Genomic DNA, 16219 nt, shown 5'->3' with positions numbered 1-16219 from the left:
GCAACCAGGAAGGGGCAAAGCAGACTGCAGGCAAGGGCACCACCTCCCTGCACCGTCTGCCTCCTGATGTCTCAGAGAGCAGCTGCACTGTTGGTTCCCGGTTGAGGCCCCGGAAGAGGGTACTGGGTTTAAGCTGCCACCTCAGTGAAGCCCTCCTGGATTGTTCCGTGGGCCAAGCCCCTCCAACCTGCTCATGCATGCAAAGTTGCATCAGTCGTGCCCGACTATCACTTAAAGTCACGCCACCTGGGAAGCCCCCAGTCTGCTCCTACTGTTACTTAAAGCACCTAGTTGGCACTGACTTCATCTATGACCATTATCTCAGGTGGTGCTAGTAGTAAAGAAGCCACCTGCCAGTGCAGGAGACGTGGGTTTAATCCCTGAGTCAGGAAGATCCCTGGAGAAGGAAATAGCAACCCACTCCAGTATTCTTGCCTGGATAACCCTATATACAGAGGTACCTGGTGGGCTACAAAGAGTAGCCCACCTAACTGGTATACACACACATGGTGGAAGAAAGTTCTGTATACCTAGAAAGGCCTGGAGTTTTTTTCACCAGAATTCCACAGTCCCCAGCACAGGGCTCCCTCATCACACCGTAAGTGTACAGTAAGTGCTCAGTAAGTGTGGGTGTGCTGACACATCACCCCACGAGGTGTTTAAGAGGACATGATGACCACAGTGTCACTCGTTGCTCCTGGAGTGGGAGGCAGAATAGGCCAGTGGTTGGAATCCAAGCTCTGGTGTGAAAATTGTTCATCAGTTCTTGGCTCTGCTTCTCACTGGCTATGTGACCTTGAGGAAGTTACTTGATCTTTCTGTGCCTTGGTCTCTGCATTCATGAAATGGGAATATAATATTTAGGGAGTGATTATCTAGGTTATTAGGTAGTGTGTGTAAAGCCTGGCAAGAGTGCTGGTTAGCTGTTCTCACGCTTGGTCATCAGAGGCTCCTGACATACTATGTTTCACTGACTCCAAGATGTTACGGATTATAAGAATACATTAGTTCATGTGCCACTAAGAATAACTCTGCTGATTAAACTGATAGAAAGCTATTATCACTTAGGATGTTCTGGGTTTTTTAGCATTGGGAAGTTTCCTTGATCATACAGTATATGATCTATGAGTACCTTAAAAGAAAAACGTGGTTGACATAAGTGGATCAAGATATTTTTTAGGCAATGGCAATCCTACCCTGACTGCCACTGTGTCAACAGCAATTTGTGAGATTTGTTGACTCGACTGTAGAGGTGGTAAAAGTTTTGGGAAATGTGCTTCTTATAATCAATAAAATAAAAATTCAGCAATACAAGAGGAAAGGCAGGACAATGTTGAGAGAAAAGGCTGAATCTTTTCATTCTTTGGTTCATTCACTCATCTGTTTGACACATAATTACTGAGCACATACTCTGTACCAAGAATTGCCCCTGAGGAGACCTAGGGGTGGGTAGGGAGGGGTGTGGGGGGCCTGAAGGAGATAATCCTCATAAAGGGCATGGTAAATGCCTACTGCATGTTAGCCGTCACTATATTTCTGCTCTGAGGCTCAGGTCTGGATCTCCCCTGGGTCCAGCCGACAACCACTCTCCACCCCAGGCTCTCCTGCTTCTTTCCTGCTGATGGGCATTCACTGTCTTCTGGCTGATTCTAGGTGGCTCAGTGGTAAAGAACACGCCTGCCAATGTAGGAGACCCAAGAGACGTAGGTTTGATCCCTAGATCAGGAAGATCGCCTGGAGTAGGAAATGGCAACACACTCCAGTATTCTTGCCTGGAAAATCCCATGGACAGAGGAGGCTGGCAAGGCGACAGTCTGTGGGGTTGCAGAGTCAGACACGACTGAGCACGCATGCAGGCTTCAGGGCCTGTTTAGGGAGTTGCATTAGTTCTCAGAGTGGCAAGGAGGACACTCTGCTCTCTCCTATTAGGAGAGAGAAGGGTTTGCAGGTTCCCCCTAGGTGCCCCCCCTAGGGTTTCAGGAAACCCTAGACAGAGTAGACATGATGAGCTCCTTGTGTGACATTCACCATGTGGGTATTGGTTAGACGTGACCTCTTGCTCAGACCGGTGGCTGGGGCTCATTAAAGTCTTGATCAGAGTGAGGGCTGTGACTTCTGGGTCAGTGGGTGGCTCAGGGTCACCCCGGGGGGTTGGTGCCCTCCAGTCTCCCAAGTGGCTCAGAAATTCCAACACCTTCGTATCCAAAAGGAAGCATCGTAACTACCTTTTCCACCAAGAAACGACACCTAACAGACACCTGAGACCCTGCTTTGGATGCTCAGGTTGGGAACTGTGCTGACCATCAGGGGGAGTTCACCTTTGTTCCTAATGATAATGGGTGTGAGAAGTGGCTGCAACAGGTGTGGGGAACAGGTGCTTTGAGGGCCAGAAGGCCAAAGGACCAGGCACAGGAGCCCCATCCAGTCTACACCCCTTTCAGTATTCACTTCAACAGATGCCGTCACCCCGTGCAGCAAAAATAGTGTCTAAATGGGGTGATTTGGGGCAGAAGTGAGCAGAAAAGCCATGCAAAATTGGAAAACTTTCCCCAGCTGAGACAAAATTGGGTCCTGAACATGGCTGGGATGCCCCACATAGGCAAGGCTAAAGCCATCCCCCAGGCTTTGTCGGGTCTTACACCATAAAGGTTGGCCAGGCCTAGAGGGGACGATGCCCTGAAGTCCTCTGGTCCAGCCCCCTGACTCCAGGCAGGACAACACCCATTCAGGCCCAAGCTGACTCACCCTCAGTTCTTCACTGGGAAGTGATGTTGCTCCTCCTCATCCTGCCTTCCAGGAAAACCAGGCTTTCCAGAAACCCAGAGCTTGTCTCTTCTAGCCTGGGGTTGGTGGTGGTGGGGGGGGGGCGGGGGTGGTAGGGGGAACTGGCTTGGGGCCAGGCCACCCTGAGCTCATCACATTCTTGGAGGCAGGGAGGGGCTGGGCCATCCCTCTTCCAGCCTCCCAAAGTCTGCTGCTGTGGACTGTGGGCTGGCTTCCAGACAGAAGAGCCCAGTGGGGCCCAAGGAGCCACTGTCTGCTTCCATTTGGGAATGAGAGCAACACAAGCCTCAGTTCAAGTCCCCACTCTTCCTGGTCCTCCTGGGCAACCCCGAGCAAGTGATCTAAGCTCTTGAGCTCAGTTCCCATCTGTGAAATGGAGACGACAGTAATGCCTAACTCCTAGGGTTGCCTTGAGGAATAAAGAAGATCTCTTACTCTTTTGCGTAGTTCCCGGGGCATTCTTTTTCCTTGCTAAGTATTAGCTACCTGGAAAGCTAAAGTATTTAAAGACAAAGGGCGTTTTCCTGGTGCCCCCACTTCCAGAGGAGTCAGGAGAGCTGGCAATGGCTCAGCCCAGACCCTGGGGACGGGGGCAGCATGGTGGTGGTGCCTGAGGGCTACCGGAGCTCGTGGGGAGGGCACAGGTTTTGCAGCCAGACAGCCTGGATTCAAATCCCAGCTCCACCTGTCACTGTGATATTGGGCAAACCATTCAACCAACCTTCTGTGCATCTCAGTTTCCCCCTCTGCAAAATGGGGGAAATAATAATAGCAGATTCTCAGATTATCATAAGGATATTACGACTCCTACTACAAAGCACTTAGAACATGTAACACACACACTAAGTCTGTCTGGCCATTATTGTCTGTATTTTTTGAGTCTGTCCAGAGTCCTCTTCATCCACCCCCAGTCATAGCAATAACAATAATAATAACACTGACAGCCACAGTTAATTGTCCTCCCCCTTATACATTCTCTCAACAAACCCACGACACCATCCGCACCTTCCAGGTGGGGAGACTGAGGCTCAGGAAGGCTGGGTATGGCGGCCAAGATCACACTGGTAGAGACAGGATTTGAACACAGGTCTCTGACTGCAGAGCCCACACCCTTAGCCATTGGCTAAGCTGCGCTTTTATGGGGACTGCAGGGGAGGCGGAGACCCGACACATAAACCCTCGAAAACCAACAGACCTTGAGACAGTGGCCTGGCAAACACTGACTGTCCAGGCGTCCAGGTGCTCAGAGTGTTCAGAGAGGGGGTGGGTGTAGCCCAGGCCCTAAGGACTAGGTAGGATTTGAACTGGAGCACTGGAGGCTGTGGTTTCAGGTGAGGGCAAAGGTGTGGAGGTGGGGCTGGGCGGGGCGCAGGTGGGGCCACAGCGAGAGGCTGGTCGGGGATAAAGTCAGGGGCAGGCGAGGGGGCTGGCCAGCCTCCAAGTGGACTTCTGGCACCACGTCAAAGGCTGAGGCCCAGAGCTGCCTCAAAAGCCCAGAACTAGAGACCCAAGGACAAAACAGATACCTGGCTTGCACTCAGCCTAGAAGCGGGATCAAGGAGAATGGCTGGAGCCCTTCCACCCTGCTTGCTTAGTCTGTGTTCCTCTCCAGGCCAACACGGCAGTGGGCATCCAGGGCACACCCAGCACACGCCGCCCACCCCGCCACACACCCCCACCCCTGACACGGGACTCCCTACGAAAACAGATCCAATCCACCATCAGCAGTGAAACTTTTATTGGTGGTTTCTTAGGAATGTAAAAGGCAAGCTTCCTAGCAGCACAAGAGTTCCCGAAAAATCCGACCTCTCATTTCCAGCTTCTTCTCTAGAAGCTGCTTTCCCAAGGCCACAGCTTCAAGTCTCCTCTCCACCCCAGCCGCTCCTCTCCTTGCTCGCAAAGCCCCATTCGGCCTGCAGCCGTCATACACATGCACCGGGGGCCGTGAGCAGGGCAGGCTACGTGGTTTGCAGGGCCTGGTGGAGAATGAAAACATAGGGGCCCTTGTTCAGAGAGTAAGGAGAATTTCAAGATGGTGACTGCAGAGCATTAAATCAATGTGGGCCCTTCCGAGCACAGACTAGCATCCCTGGGGAGCTGACCCTGGCCCTTAGAGCGTGCCCGGTATGGACTAGAATGTCAAGTCCCAAGAATTTTTTTTTTTTTTTTTTCCACTTTTTAAAACAGATGTGGTAACTTTACTGCTGGACTTTGTTTTAAATTGGAGGATAATTGCTTTACGACGTTGTACTGGTTTATACCATATAGCAACGTGAATGAGCCATATGTGTACATGTTCCCTCACTTGTGAACCTCCCTCCCGAAGTTTCATGAATTTTAAAACTCCCACCCCAAGTTTCATGAATTTTAAAGCTGAAATCTGAGATTCCTCTCCTTCCACCCCTCACCCCGCAAACAAACGCGTATTTTAAAGATAGCTGCCCTGGGCCATATCCAACCCCACCCACTCTCAACAGCTCACATGCTGCCCTCAGTCCCACAATGGAAGTGTTTGAGGTCTCCTGTTTGAACTGATCATACCTTTTGCAAAGTGCCTTTCCATGTTTTTTAACAAGAGAGGAGTTTATCATCTCATTTTACAAATCAGGCAAATAGATTCAGAAATGCCCACCTGAGCTGGCACCTTGCTGGCCAGTAGATCGTGCCACCAAACCTCTGGCCTCCAGACCCCTCAGCCTGAAGCCACTTCCACCAAAGAAAACATCTGGATGCCATATAAGGTGAAAGAACAAGTGCAAACCTCAACACCGAGGGAATTCATTTAATTGTCTGGTAACAGCAATTTCTCATGTTGAAAGAGCCTCACCCAACCCAGACATACACCAGGCCTGAATCAGACCTGCATCAGCAGAAGTTCTGATGGAAATGTGGGAAGTGTCCCCATCCTTGCCTGACTCATCACACCCGATGCTCCTGCAACCACAGACCGAGAAGAAAAAAGGGGGCCCCAAGCTTCTATTCCAAAAGGGTATAGGAGGGTTAGTCACTTTGTTTTACTCCTCTTTAAAACCTGGGAAATCTTTTTCTTTTTTTTTAAGTGAACTGTTACTTTTGGCATCATTTTAGATTTACAGAAGAGGTGTAATGATAATATGGAGAGTTCCCTTAGCCAGTTTTACCCATTAATTTTTTCTTTTAACCTCTAAATTTTCCAGCATTTATTTCCTGAGAATGAAGCCATTCTCCTATTAATATATAACCATACACCATTATCACCCCATTATTAACATTTATATTTCCGAAGTGGATTTGTCATAGCCAAGAAACTGGCACAAGGCTATTAACTAAACTCCAGGCTTGATTTGGGTTTCACTTGGATTTTTCTACTAAATGTCCTCTTTCTGTTCCAAGACTCAATCCAGGGAAGAGCATGACATTTACCTGTCACGTCTCCCCTCTAGTCTGCAACAGTTTCTCCCTGTTTTTCAAGACATGGATAGTCTTAGGAATTTCCTGGTGGTCCAGGGGTTAGTACTTGGTGTTTTTCACTGCTGAGGGTCTGTTCTTTAAAAAGAACACCACAGAGATGGGTGCCCTTCTCATTACATCCCATCAGGGCTCTGTGGCACCCACATGACACCACTGGTGAGATTCTCCTTGAGCCTGTGAGTAAGCTGGTATCTGTCAAGCTTTTCCACTGTGAAATGACTATTTTTCACTTGGAAAGTTTGGAAAACTCGACTTTTGGAAATGAGTCCATAAGTCTTAAGTTACCCTCAAGTGGGACAGGGATTTTTTTTCCTTCTCTTTTTTTTTTGGCATGTAGGATCTTAGTTCCCCAACCAAGGACTGAACCTGAGTCTCCTGCAGTGGAAGCTTAGAGTCTTAACCACTGGACTGTGAGGGAAGTCCTGAAAGCTTGATATTTTTAATGTTAATTAAAGTAACTTAAAAAAAAAATTCTGGTTTACAGTGCAAAAGATACGAAAGGATACAAGGCAAAACTTTTCTCCCCATCTTAATCTCCACAAGTAACAATGTTAACCATTTTCTTATGAATCATTCCAGAGGTATTTTATGCACAGACATGTAAACATACATATTTTGTTCCACCTTTCTTATACAAAGGTAGCACACTGGCCACACTCTTATGCACCCAACCACAGTGAGACCCTATAAACCACACAAATTGTTTGACATGATGGATGATTAAACAAATCACAATACTGTAGAGCAAGGGCCTGGCCACCACCACCAGCGGTTACACAAATAAATAGTATCTGTTATCATGAAAAAGTAATATGTCAAATGAAAATAAAATCAAGTGCAGAGCACACATGATTTCTTTTGGTGAATGGTATCTTTCAGGAGGATAAAGTTCAGAAGTCACAGGAGACTGTACATGCCCAAGATAAAACAGAAGACTAGTGAGTATAATGTTTTGCAATATGTAGAAGAAAAATAAAACGATGGGGTTGTGAGCTTTGGGGGAATGCAAACTTGAGGATCCCGAAGCCAGCCACTGGTAGATGGCAAGACCTTGTCAGTCTTTTCCTCGTTAGGGAGCTTAGGGTGGTTTGACTTTCTAGAATCTGTCTCCTTGGAAGGAGGGTGTTTGCAGTTAACTGCATTGTGGAAATAGGAGTAGAGCAAACACCCCACCCAGGGCAGGGACAGGATGTAAATTCCTCAGTCCTGAACTGTCAGGCTCCAGGCCACACATTTGTGGATGCCCCATACTCCAGCATGCCCACAGCCTACAGGATGAGGCTTTCAGCCTGGCACCTCTTTATTCATTCATTTATTCACCCATTTATCCACCCAATCATCCATCTGCTCATTCATCCATCCACCTATCCATTCATTCATTCGTTTATCTATCCATCCATTCATTCATCTATCCATCCATTCATCCATTCACCTTTCCACTCATTTGTTTCCTTCTTTAACTCAGCATTTATTATGTGGCTGACCCTTTTCCAGACAGAGGGACACAGCTGTGGCTGAGATGAACCCAGGCCCCTCCTCATGGAAGGTACAGTCTAGTAGAGAACTAACCCAGTGTGGGGAGTGTCTCAGCACCTCAGGCATTTTAAGATCACAGAAGGAACCACACCACCTGAGGAGCAGGGCTGCTCCATGGTGGGGGTTACAGCTAGGCTCAGTGGGAGTTAGTCACTGAACTGAAGGGAGAGAAGGGAAATTCCAGATGAAAGGAAGAAGAAAAGACCCACAGACCAGACCTAGCACCCAGTAACCAAGCCCTTGTCCCAGTTTGGACCCTGTGCCAGGCTCTTGGCAGTCAAAACACCTCAGTTCACCCCAGAGTAGCCTTGTGAGGAAGACAGTATGATCTCCTTTTTGTCTAGCTTTGTTGAGACATTACTGACATATAATATGTTAGTTTAGTATATTGCACTGATTTGATACATATATCTATATTATGAAAAGACTGTTACAGTAAAGTTAGTTAATACCCCCATCCTCTCACATAATTACCATCTTCTTGTAGTTCTAACATTTAGGATCTACTCTCTTAACTTTCAAGTATCTAATACAGTACTGTTAATTACAGCCACCATGCTCCACATTAGATCTCCAGAATTTATTCACTATAAGCTGGAAACGTGCACCTCTACACCCACCACCTCCCCATTTCCTTCACTCCCCGGCCCCAGCAACCACCAATCTACTTTGTATTTCTATGAGTTCAACTCTTTTATGTTCTACAAGTGAGAACATACAGTATTTGTCTTTGTCTGCCTTATATTGGGGCTTCCCTTGTGGCTCAGTGGTAATCTGCCTACAACGTGGGGAGCCACAGGAGACGTGGGTTCCATCCCTGGGTCAGGAAGATGTCCTGGGGAAGGGCATGGCAACGCACTCCAGTATTTTGCTTGGAGAATCCCATGGACAGAGGAACCTGGCAGGCTATGGTCCATAGGGTCGCAAAGAGTCGGGCATGACTAAAGTGACTTTGCATACATGCATGCATGCCTTATTTCACTTAGTATAATGCCTTCAAGGTCTATATTGTTGCCAAAGGCAGGATCCTTTTTTTTTTTTTTTTGCTTAATAATATCTTTATCCAGTCATCCAGTGATGGCACCTAGGTTGTTTTCACATCATGACTATTGTGAATAATGCTGCAGTGAACATGTGAACTCATCTCTCTGAGGCAGTGATTTCATTTCTTTAGGATATATACCCAGAAGGGGCATTGCTGGGTCATATGATAGTTCTATTTTTAATTTTTTTGAAGAACCTCCATACTATTTTCCTGAGTGGCTGCATCAGTTCACCTTCCCACCAAAAGTGCACAAGGGTTCCCTCTTCTCCACATCCTCGCCAACACTTGTTATCTCTTATTTTTTTGATGACAGCTATTCTAAAAGGTGTGAGATGATATGTCATTGTGGTTTTTGATATTCATTTCCCTGATGATTAGTGGTGTTGACTATCTTTTCATGTACCTGTTGGCCATTTGGATATCTTTTTTGGAAAAATGTATTATCTCCCTTTTAAAGATAAGGTTGCTGAAGGTCAGGCCTGAGGTTTACTTTCTTCTCTGTGTCCTTCCCTGGTGCCCAGCCCAAGCTGATATACAAAATGTGCTCAGGAATTGAAGCATGGGCTGGAGTCTGTATATCAGATGCTCCCATTACCAGGGGAACATGAATATGTCCTTGAAACCCTCCACCAGCTTCCTAGTCCGTAAAGCAGGGACACTTTCAAAATCAACATTTGTAGAGCACTTGTGTGCTGTGCTGGGAAAAAGAGCAGACAATGCAGAGTTCCTGGCTCCAGGAACTTCTATGGAAGGATCTGAAAAGTTTGCTGGAAGTTACAATTCACCCCTAGTGTCTCATTCAGTAAAGAATCTGCCTGCAATTCAGGAGACCCAGGTTCGATTTCTGGATTGAGAGGATCCCCTGGAAAAGGAAATGGCAACCCACTCCAGTATTCTTGCCAGGAGAATCCCATGGACAGAGGAGCCTGGCAGGCTACAGTCCATGGGGTTGCAAGAGTCGGACACAACTTAGTGACTAAACCACCACCACCATAATCCACCCCAGTGAGGTTTGCATATAGTGCATGTATGTGCATATATATATTGCATATATATTGCATATAGTGCAGTATAGTGCATATATGAGGGTGACATATAGTGCTCTGGATGAGCACAGCTTGACTTGCTAGCAGAATTAATGAGATAATACACGCTAACTAGAGAAGTCAGTGGTTTCCTATGTGCTTGGCACTGTGTTAAGTGTTTTCTATGAACTAACTTGCTTAGTCATCGCAGTTCTACCAGGTCATTATGATTATGATCAGCAGATGTATTGAGAGGAAGGTAGTGGAGGCTCAGAGGGGTTAGGTAACTTGCCCTAGGTCACACAGCTGGTGAATGGCAGAGCTGGAATCAGAACCCAGGATGTCTCCTCCTCAACCACAGGCTGTCCTAGGTCAGGGAGGCTAGCAGACAACACTGGATTTTCCTCTTCTGCCTCTTAGAAGACAGAGAAGGATCATAGCTACAGATCATGGAGCCAGGGGGGTTCCAGGGTTAGAGGAGTACCTCAAAAAAGGCCTATTTTTGGAAGCTCAAAAGAGGTCAAGGTCCGCCCCAAATCCCAGGTTCTCAGCAGTGGGCCACATTCTGTCAGCTGGACTTCTCCAGGGTTTATTTTTTTAATTATTTATGTATTTTTCTGAGGTTTTTTTTTTTTTTTTTTAACCATACCAAACAGCACATGGGATAGTTTCCCAACCAGGGGTGGAACCTAGGACCCCTTGCATTGGAAGCATGGAGTCTTAACCATAGGTCCACCAGGCAATTCCCTTCTCCAGGGTCTAGAGCAGAGAGATGACTGGGAAGATATTGGGGTATAGTGTCCCATAGCTTTGGCCTGATGTCAGAAACCAACCTTGCTCCTTGGGCTTCAGCCCCTGCCCTGAAGTACCTGCCAGGCCCTGAAATTGGAAGCAGCCTTCATCCCTCACCGCTAAGGGATAGACCTCTGAGGCCTCAAGTCACAGTGACTGCAGCCTAGCTGGCCTTTCCCCGCCTCTCAGGACTATTCCCCACTTTCTGCGTCCACCCCCGCAATCTGAGCATTATTCATGCCTGAAACATCTCAGAAAGCCACAACAGCCCTGCCCTCCACCCAGATCCACACAGCCTCATAGCTGGTGTTCTTTAAAAGGTCACCTTCCTCTCTGCCCTTACAGACAACCCCCCTCCCCGCCCTCCCGCAGCCCTTCACACCTCCCTGTTTCCCTGCACGGAGTTCCAGCTGCGTGGCCCCCATCAGGAATTCGCCTGCAGACACCACCTTCCTATCTGCCCCTGGGACCCTTGGCTGCCGAGCTGGCCTGTCAAGCACCTGCAGTCAAGACCTGTGGAATCTGCTAACATTTCCATGCCAGCCTGTCCTGGAGAAAGTATGTGACATTGGGTAAGAGCCTGTCCCACCTGCTTCAAGGGACCCAGAAGGCTTGGGCCTCAGTCCTGGGCTTGTCCATTTCCAAGACAGGGGGAGCCACTCTGTTTTATTAATTTACTTTGGCTATGCCTTGAAGCATGCAGGATCTTAGTTCCCCAAGCGGGACTGAACCCGTGCCTGCCCCCTGCATTGGAAGCACGGAGTCTTAACCCCTGGACTACCAGGGGAGTCCCTAAGCAGTGCTCTTCAGTCACAGCCACTGCCACTAGTCCCCAGGATCAAGGCTCCCGGGCGGGATGGTCCCTGTGAGGACAATACCACACACCCAGATCCCTTCAGCCTATGCCAGTTACATCCAGCTGCCAGTAGCCATGTCCTTCTGCCCGATGACCTTCTGGTCATTGCTTGCTCACCAGGAGAGTGCTTTCCATCAGCTAACTTATTTAGTCATCATGATAAGTCCCCACTCTGACTGCACAGGAGAGCCAGAAAGGCCTCAAATGAACACCCCCCACCACCCCAATCAGTAGCCCTCCCCCAATAACTGATGGTAAAGCCCCCAGCTCCTCCCCACCCCACATTCCAGGAGCAGCCCTCTCGTTAACTCACCCTTTATGGGCTCCCACCGTGCCTGTCTCACCTCCCTGTACCTGCCAGGACTTCCTGGGATCACTTTCCAGATAAAAGTCTTGCATTTGAATCTGAGGCTTGGGTCTGCTTGCGAGGAAATGAAACCCAAACTAAGACAACATCTAATGTGCAACATGTGTCGAGCGCGTTGTGCCAAGCACTGTGTTCAACACTTCACACGGCTTGACTCATTCCATCCTGCGACAGGCAGGCTCTGAAGTAGGGACCATTATTGTCTCCATTTCGCAGATGCAGAAACTGACTCAGAGCTAGGGCTCGAAGCCAATCGACTCCTCCCTGGCCCCATCCTCCAGCCGGCGTGAATTGCTTTCAATTCCTCAAACTGCTCTGCACTCTCCTCCTTCCCTCTGCCTTCTGAGGCACAGCGAGGATAAATCACTTGGTCACAGCAAGTTAGAACCACTTGGACTCAAGAGGAGACCTCCAGGCTGGAAGCCCTTACACTTCACCCCTGTGGTAAGTGAACAATAGCCCCTCAAGGAGTCCACGCCTGGACTCTGTGACTATAATTGTGCAGACATGATCAAGTGAAGGATCTTGAGATGGGGGAGATGATCCTGGGTTATCAGAATGGGCTCAATGTAATCACAACAGTCATTTTAAGAGGGTGTCCTCCACCCATCTCTTTCAGACAGAAGATGATGTGATGACAAAGCAGAACAGAAAGAAACTGGAAGATGCTACGCTGTTCCCTTTGGAGATGGAAGACAGAGTCAAGAGCCAGGAGATGCAGGAAAAGGCGAGGAAACATTCTCCCCTGGAGCCTCTAAAAGGAACCAGCACCTTGACCCTAGCCCAGGGAAACTGACTTTGGACTTTCAGCCTCTAGAACCGAAAAGAGAATACATTGGTATTGAGCTAACCACTGTGTTTATGGTGGTTTGTTATGCAGCCACAGGAAACAAATGCAACTTCTGAACCAGTCCATCCCCGACCAACGGCTCAATAGCTGTGGTTCAGGACAGCTGACACCTGGCGGGCACATTGCAACCCATCCCTGGGGACACCTGGGGCCAGAAGCACAGAGAAGGGCCCGCCTGGTCTGAAGGGTCAGGGAAGACCTCCTGAGCTTGAGCGCACTTCAGTGTAGGCTGGGAGGAAAGGGCAAGGAATGGTGTCAGGCAAGGAGCAGCGAGTGCAGATGCCAGGAGGTGAGAGAAAGCTCGGTCATTTGAGGAACTGAAATGATTCGGTGTGGCCAGACTTTGAGGGAGAAACGGTAGAAGCGCTGTGGTGCAGTGGGTCGGAGGGCGGGGCGCTTGGGCGTGAGGCCGTGCCTTGCTGTCTCCCAAGTGTGTGATTTGGGCAAGTAACTTGACATCTCTGTGCCCTAGTTTCCTTGCCTGCCTGATGGTATTTTATGTGTCTGTTTTCTTTCCCTTCATTTATTTAAAAATTTTTATAATTTTTATACACATTTTAAAGCCTACTTTCCATTTATAGTTACTACAAAATATTGCCTTTATTCCCTGCATTATACAGTATATCCCCGAGCCGATTTTATTGTCGAGCATTTCTACAGCATCCCCCACCCCCAACCTGATGACATTTTCCTCACAGGGTTCTGTGAGGTAGAAGCGCATCTATAGCTGTTGGAACAGCGTCTGGCAGAGGAAGGATCGGTAAGTCTGTCATTGACGCCTACCCCCATCAACAGCAAGGTGGCTCGTTTCTCTTTTATTGGGAAGCAGCACTGGATGGAGATTTTCTGGATACTGATGGTGATGATGACGAACATGATGACAGCTACCGCTTCCTGATCATCTGCTGTGCTCAACCCTCATTACCTACCTGATTTTGTAAGTGTGAGGTGGGTGTATCACTGTTATTCCTGCATAGCTCAGATTGGAACCTGGGTCTGAGTCTAGAGGCTTCCCAGGTGGCAGTGCCTGCCAATCCAGGAAGATCCCCTGGAGAAGGAAGTGGCAACCCACCCCAGTATTCTTGCCTGTAAAATCTCAGTATTCTTGCCTGTAAAATCTCAAGGGCAGAGGAGCCTGGTGGGCTACTGTCCATGGGGTCGCAAAGAGCTGGATCACGCCTGAGTGACTGAGGACTGCGTCTAGGATCTCTGCCTTGCCCGGGCTGCCTGTTTTCCTGGGGGGCGGTATGGGGCTGTGGCCCAGAGCAGGGGCCCTGGAGTCAGCCCTATTAATAGCATGCTTGGTTAACATCTCAGTTAACCAAGTTCTACTTCATGGGACCTCAGTTCCTACTTCATGGGGTTGTGTGAGAATTAAATGTGTCAAAATGTGTTAGCACCCCGGTGAGCTGTTGCCATGATTATCATTGTTGTCACCAGAGAAGTTTTGTATTCTAGAAAGCCACATGGTCCAGTAGACTTCCTCTGGTCCTAACCAACCTGGGATTGAATGGCTGGTCAACCATCAAGGCCAACAGAGGTGCAAATTTCTCACACTTGGAGAACGGGGGGCCCTCAGAGACCTCGTTATGCTGGGCCAGCCATGTTCTGATTGTTCTCTTGTAACTTCTCAATGAGCTTCTGTAGCCAAGAGCTTTCCCTCTGCTTAGCAATACTAAGGCTAATGCTCTGGTTACTGCCAGCCCTTCCCCTCCCCTCACTACTGAAGATCTATATGGAGCTTTTGAACAGGGGATTGACCTCCAGCTATTTTGGAAGGGCCTGTCTTCTATCCGGACTGATTCTGGTCTGAGCTGAGAGTGTATTTACAAGCCAAAGTCTGCTCCAAAGTAAACACGCCATCACATTCCTCACAGCCTGTAACCTCCGTGGGGAGAAGCTGGGGGCCGTCATGGAGCGAGGAAACCTTATCTGACTTCATTTCAGCAGGATTCCACTTAGCTTCACTTGGTGGGGTGGGGGACATGGGGAAAGAAGGGAACAGATAGTCTTAAAATGAGCTGAATTAAAGAGCACATTGGATGCAGTCCCTGCAATGACAGGTAGAGACTAGGAGATTTATAAGTGAAGGAGTACACATTTTAATGTGGGTGTGCCTTTGCTTTTTTCTACCCATAAACATAAAATGGATTTGTTTTCTTTCCTTTCTTCCTTCCTTCCTCCATTCTTCCCTTCCCCTCTCCCTCCTTCCCTTCCTCCTCCCCTCTCATTTTCTTTTTCTCCCTTCTCTTTCTCGCTATGATATACTCACAGTACCAGCCACACATACCTGTGCTGTTGCTGCTGTTTAGTCTCTGACTCTTTTGTGACCCCCGTGGACTGTAACCCGCCAGGCTCTTCTGTCCATGGGGATTCTCCAGGCAAGAATACTGGAGTGGGTTGCCATGCCCTCCTCCAGGGGATCTTCCCGACCCAGGGATCGAACCCAGGTCTCCCGCAATGCAGGTGGATCCTTTACCTTCTGAGCCACCAGGAAAGCCCTATATACATATATATCCATATATACACAAATATATATATTCATGATACCATTACTACAATCAAAATGGAGACCATATCCATCGCTCCCAAAAGTTTCCTCATACTTTTTTGTAACCTCTCCCTTCCATTCCTCCCCACTTTGCCCCTGCATCCCCAGGCACACCCTGATCTGCTTTCTGTCACTATAAATAGCTTGCATTTCCTAGAGTCTTACATAAATGAAATCACACAGCATGTACTCTCTTTTTGTCTAGCTTCTTTCACTGAGGTTACTTATTTTGAGATTTAGCTACGTTGTGCGTGTCAGATCCTTAGCTTCTATTGTTGAGTACTGACTAGTTCACTGTATGGATATGCACCACAGTGCATTCATCAATTCACCTGCTAATGGACCTTTAGGTTGTTTCGGTTTGGGGCAATTACAAATAAAGCTGGTGCAAACATCCAAGTACAAGTCTTTTTATGGATACATGCTTTTATTTCCCTTGGGTAATTATTTAGGAGTGAAAGGGCTGGATCATATGTTTAATTTTTCAAGAAATCACTTTCCAAAATGGGTTTACCATTTTACGTTCCCACCAACGATGCATGTTTCAAAACAGAGAAACATTTAAGGTAGAAAGAAAGCCCTTAAGGTAGAAAGTAAAACTTCTTATAATTGTACTTCCTAGGTAACTGTTTCCTATAAGTTCTTCCAAAGTTTCAAATTTTTTTTTTTTTTTAAGTACACACAGAACCAGACTGAGACATAGAAGTGCTCCAGGCAGACTAATAATTTGGGATCCCCTCAACTTGATATTTTAAAAACAGTGGTTCAAAGTGGTTCAAGGATGTGGAGAAACTGGCATTTCTGTTCATAAAATAGATCATTCTTCTTTTAGAAACAAAGAATTCATTACACATACAGAATGAACTGTGGTCTTTTACTTGGAATTTTCCTGAAATCGTAGTTGTCCAGGAAGGTTCTTGGGAGCTATATCAAAGGGCAGATGGTTCAGGTGAGTGTGTTGTG

This window comes from Dama dama, chromosome 24, assembly GCF_033118175.1.
Source record: "Dama dama isolate Ldn47 chromosome 24, ASM3311817v1, whole genome shotgun sequence".
NCBI classification, from domain to species: domain Eukaryota; kingdom Metazoa; phylum Chordata; class Mammalia; order Artiodactyla; family Cervidae; genus Dama; species Dama dama.
Note: the sequence above shows the minus strand (reverse complement) of the source record.